This window comes from Amborella trichopoda, chromosome 11 (genome assembly GCF_054954075.1).
Source record: "Amborella trichopoda isolate Santa Cruz 75 chromosome 11, AtrichopodaSantaCruz75HAP2 v2.0, whole genome shotgun sequence".
NCBI lineage: Eukaryota > Viridiplantae > Streptophyta > Magnoliopsida > Amborellales > Amborellaceae > Amborella > Amborella trichopoda.
Window position 1 is genome coordinate 44,921,834 of NC_142346.1, and position 5,875 is coordinate 44,927,708.

Consider the following 5,875-nt stretch of genomic DNA (forward strand, 5'->3'; position numbering starts at 1 on the left):
TGTGCACATTGGCCCACCATGACGAGTTGGTAGGGCCCATAAGATACCATCATGGGTGGCACGCCCTACCTCTTGGGTTTTTCCATTTCAGTGTGATCAAGATAGTTTGGCTTAAAGCCTAAGATATAAGGGAAGAGTTTCTATACTTCCCCTACAACATAGAAGATTTATGCTGATCTATGCTTCCCCTACCATCTAGCTGTCCAATTTTGATCAAGAGAGTCACTCACCGTTTGATTTTAGATTCGACGCCTCAAAGTATTTTATTTTTATTTATTTTATACAAGTTGTATGAATATGAAATTTGATATGTGTACCTTCTTCTTATTGGGGCGTACCTCTAAAAAATATTTAAAATAAATTTTTGATAAAATATGATGACCAAAATACCCCTTGAAATTATTTTTTATATTTTTCGCTAGTGCGAGTTTAATAGAGGATTGGACATAAAACATTTGGTGTTAAAATAATTTATAAAGAAAATTTTAAAATAAAATAGTGTGGAGACGTGACATTGCGATTGGGGCAATCTTAGCCCTCCATTCGAAATGGACGGTTGGATAAGGGGAAATATATAAGTTTTATGTTCTAGGGGAAGCATAGAAAGCTTGCCCAAGATATAATATGTTTGGGAAAACTTGTGTTTTGAGGAAGTTTTGAAATATAATAAGGAAAGTGTGAGGAGACTTGTGCAAAAGTATGGAAAGCATAATATTATTAATTGATATTTATTTATTTTAATTGATGAGAAAATAGGTTAAAAAATGGGAGATAAGGTTCTAACACCTTTCATATGATTTTAATGGCCTATCTATAAAATGAATGACTCATATCTCTCACCCCACAAATCATCTTAGTTAAATTGTGTATATTCAATCTTACAAGAAAAGATAAAGCATAGAAAATCCTAAAACCTCTATAAGTACTATAAAAGGTTACCCACATTCTCTACACCATATCTCTTCTCTCTCTCTCTCATAAGCTTATATAGGGGGCACTCCTTACATAGAAATTCTCTCCATAGAGAAACTCTCTCTCTCACTTATGGTAAGAAACATGGGCACACCCCACGCATGGTAGCTTGATGTCTCTCTTCCATCTTGTTGTGATATGGCTAAAGGGTTTAGGGTATAGTAAAGAGATGTTATTTCTCTCAACTAGGTTACCTAAGTTTGAGATTTTGATTGAAAAAGAGTTCTTGTTCTATTGGAGGGTTTGGCTTAAACTTGTTTTCTCAATATTGAGATTGAAGGTTAACCATCGATCCTGCGCCATTGAAAGGCGGTGACTCCTTGTAGGTGTAGGAAGCTCAGTTAAGGTAATCTTCGATACTTTCTTTTTGTTTCTTGCCATATTTACTTCTCGTGTCTTTTATTTTTTCCAAGCATAGTTTGTATTTTTCTTTGGTTATTGAAATAAAGGTTTTATAGTGGCATCAAGTTTTTGAGATCCTAGATTTATTTATTTTTGTTTCTTTTGAGTTGATTTATTGTAAAAAGACTATTTTTGAGTGATCTAAGCCATGAAGAAAAATAAAAAATATATACTCCTACTAGATCACATAAAGTCCTTTCATGGTGAACATGGTGGAATAGTGAAAAGGACATTAGAGAGGAAAAAATGTCTTGAAAATCGACTTGGCCAAGGTACTTTTTCCTTGGCCGAGCCGAGTTATATGGGCAAGCCCGAGTAACTCGTTCAAATCCAGCTCTAATTTAAAACAATAAAAAATAGGGTCAAAAAAATTAATAGATATAATATAGCATTCACTTTGCTGCAACCAACGTCGAATGGTGTGTTGGTTTGCATCTAAGCCCTAAGACTGCCTCTTTGTGAGTGGTCATGGGTTCGATCCTTTATCTAGCAGTTGTTTTTAAACTCTATTTGAAAATAAAATGATAAATTATTTTATATAACCAAAAAATCAACATACAGCAAAAATCTCTTCACCCATAGGGCGAGGCTGAGTAAATCAGCCGAGTCTAAGTGGATTCGGCCATGTCTATATATACTAAGAGGAAAAGAGTATAAGTGTCATTCAATATTATTGCCATAATGGTGAATAATTGCATATAATGAAAGAGACAGTTGCTCCCAGGCACAATTATTCAACGAGAGATCAAGGTGTTATTACAAGAAACTTACACACAATTGCATAACTGAGAGGGAATTATTACAATAGAGTTATGCACATAATTTAAGAGAGAGAGAGAGAGGGAACAGTTGCTTAACATTGCCTGAAATTAAGAGCTACTCGCCCAGGGGGAAATAGAGTCATGATACTCATGGAGTGGTGATGCCTGCATTAAAACAATCCCAATTTCTATTAGCACAAAATAAAAGCAATCCCAATCAAGTTTTTCAGATATTATTTAAGAGTAGAAGACGGGGCTCTATGTAAAAAAATTTATAGAAGGTGCCAATCTTATACCATAAAGGTGTACTCCAAAAACTCTATGGAAAAAATTGTTTAGATATACAAAAACTTTGTAACCTCTAATTGATCATCTCAACCTTAAGATGAACATATATCAAGAAAAAAAATTCTAAATCCTAAAAATAATGTGTCTGTAATAGACTATCCATTTTCAAGATCTTTAAGTGTCTATAAATTTGTTCGATTTAAATCCTTCTTTGCGCATTAAATTTCTTAGTTAATGTTGGAAATAAATTTTCATATATATATATATATATATATATATATATATATATATATACATATATATATATGTGTGTGTGTGTGTGTATGTGTGTGTGTGTGTGTGTGTGTGTGAAAACACTACAAAACGCCTATAAGTGAAGTTCTGCAGTACTTTACCTACGGTTTTATCACTGCTTAAAGTTTATCACACAGTCACAAATGTCTGATAGTGTTTAAATTTTAATATTTGTTTTATAAATCATAATGAATTGAAATTTTGTAGGTGTGTGTGCCTTAGTGAGATGCACATGAATAAAATATAAAACAAATAATTTGAATGATAATAATTACATAAAACACCTCTATAAAGTTTCATGAGTAATTTTCTCATTTTATTTTATGACTATTACTTTTTGAATATTTTATTTTGGTGCGACTTGGTCATATTTACCCACGCCCTAAATTTTAGATAAATTTCATTTGTACAAAATTATAAAAATTTAAATACTATCGAAAATTGTGAACGTGTGATGAACTTTGGACGGTGATGAGGTGTAAGAAAAGTACTGTAGAACTTCACCTATAGGTGTTTTGTAAATGCTTCCATATATATATATATATATATATATATATGGAAATGATCTAATGCAACGGTTGTATAGTAATATAATGCAACCACACCTCTAGAAAAAAAAATTCTATGAAAAAAAATTCAATTCACCTTAGTTATGGTCAAAATGTACCCATCCAACAAAGAATCTTAACGATCCATTTGGTGAATTTCAAGATCTAGGCCTTAACAAATTCAAAATCACTTTTATCTTTTTTAGCATCTAATGATGATAATGCTATATAACAATTTTGAGAATAAAATAATCCTTTTGATGCCTATATCTAACCATCTCAATAAAATGGACGGCTTATATTAATTGGGCTAGAATGAAAACTTTCTAGAGCAGTTTTTTCAAAAAAAAAAAAAAATTTGTGATTGTTCTTCAAAATGAAAAGAGTGTACGTTTAAAAATTCGTGTCAAACGAATGTCTCTAACATAGTTTTTTAAGATGGTTGCATTATACTACTATACAACCGTTGCATTAGCCCTTGGGTGCGGTTTGTATAGAGCCTAGGCTCTAAACAAGCAAATTAGAGCCTACCTTCAAATAGTGTTGAGAAATGTGGTTTCAATACTGAAAATCATTGCGATAGCCTTAAAATATATTTTTCGCTTTATTTATAAAGTTTAAACCTTCAAAACTAGTATAGATCGATACATACATGAAACCTTGAAAATCTTGAAAATTGGCAGTCCAAAAATGCCTAACAAAATACACTATTTCCAAATTTGAAATCCATTTTTTTCTCATGTCCATGCATCTTGATGCTGAGATGATCAATTTGACTTATTTGGGCATCAAAATAACTTCTTCTATTGAAAGTTTTGAGGTAGGCTCTAATTTGACTATTTAGAGCCTAGGCTCGATATAAACTTTTTCATTTCCTTTTATATATATATATATATATATATATATATATATATATGGAAAAGTTTATAGAGCGACGAGGCTCTAAACAATCAAATTTGAGCCTACTTGAAAAATTCCATTAGAAGAGGTTATTTTGATGCCCAAATATCCTCAAATTGATCATCTCAATATCAAGATACATGGACATGACAAAAAATGGATTTCAAGTTTTGAAAATAATACATTTTGTAACGTATTTTTTTATCGCAATTTTCAAGATTTTCATAGATCTATCGATCGACACTATTTTTAAAGCTTTAAACTTTATAAATAAAGATCCATATGCTAATTACGTACCATTCACTTTTGACACAAAGAGGTCTCAATTATTACTCATCAAATTTCAGGTGGTTCTAAGAATGTTATTGACTCTCTCTCTCATGTCCACAAGTATTTCAAAGAGAGAAACCCTTCACAGACATCTTGAGAAAAAAAAGATGGAATGAGAGAGAGAAGATTACTCACGCTCCTGCGTAAGATGACACCAGACAAATCGAAAAATATTCCAAATCTTTATTTTGACAGTTAAGGAAAAGAGAACTCACTCCCACACTTGTAGTGTCGTGGGACGTGACGCCCACACCCTTGAACGATCTTGACCGCACGTTTCACATCGATGAGAGCGGCGAGCCTGGGTGTGATCTTGGGGCATATGCATTCAGTATGTACAGTCCTTATAGCAGCACAACACTCCTGTGTTGGAGGGTTGCCATACACAAGAGCCTTGCATGCGTTAACGAAGGTCCTCACCTCTGACTTACAATCCACTCCATGCACACTGCTCACTTGACAAACGCACACAAACACTAACAAAATCAATGCCCAAACTTTCTCTCTCTTCCAAGCCATTCTCACCTCTATCCCACAGCTGAAATATGCATAGAAACCCCATCACAATGTGTGTTTCTTATATGTATCGATATAAACAGTAGAGTTTGTAATTTTTTGGTTTTATAATTGATTGGATCAATGATAGTCTATATGTATTCTTCTAATCTTCTTTTTTTAATTTAGTTTATGTATTTTTTGCGAGGTTGGCTATGGATTCTAGCCCACAAGTTCAATATTGTAAGTTCTCTTCTTCTTGTTGATTTCGTAATGCTCAGTATTGTATTTTTTTTTTTCTCTTCTTCTTGGTTTCATCGAAGCATTCAAATAAAATATTATAGGGAATTTCTGTATTTTATGTTTTTGCAAGTAGCGCCAAGAATTTACGCGGTTTGGATCCAAAACTTGAATTTTAGATCTTATCCGGATCTGGGTATGGATCCAAGATTTGAATCTAACGGGTTAGATAAGGATCCAAATTTTGGATCTGAATAGCAATTCGGATCGGATATAGGTACAAGTGGATCCTATCCGGATCTGATCCAATTATATATATATATATATATATATTATAAAACGCCTATAGGCAAAAATGAACAGTGATTTCGCTTACCATCATCACCATCCAAAGTTCATCGCACGGTCACGATTTTCCAGTAGTATTTTATTTTTCATTTTTTTTCTACAAATCAGAATGACTTGAAATTTGGAGCGTCTATTCATAAAAAATAGGTGAATCTACGGATAAAATATCAAAAAAATATTTTACATGAAAAAAATTGAGCAAAATACCCCCGACAAATTTTGGCGGTATTTTGGTAAATATATTTTTGCGAATTATTTTTTTTTATATTTTTATTAGATGCGCCTCACTAAGATGTA

General features: G+C 32.5%; 1 long non-coding RNA gene across 1 annotated transcript; it reads right to left on the bottom strand.

Moving 5' to 3' along the window:
- Positions 1 to 2,028: 2,028 nt before the first annotated feature.
- Positions 2,029 to 4,950, bottom strand: LOC148779945 (uncharacterized). The gene is made up of 2 exons (XR_016043648.1): positions 4,711 to 4,950; positions 2,029 to 2,300 (listed from the first exon to the last, which is right to left on the bottom strand). It is a non-coding gene; the product is annotated as an uncharacterized LOC148779945 (long non-coding RNA).
- Between the last annotated feature and the right edge of the window lie 925 nt (positions 4,951 to 5,875).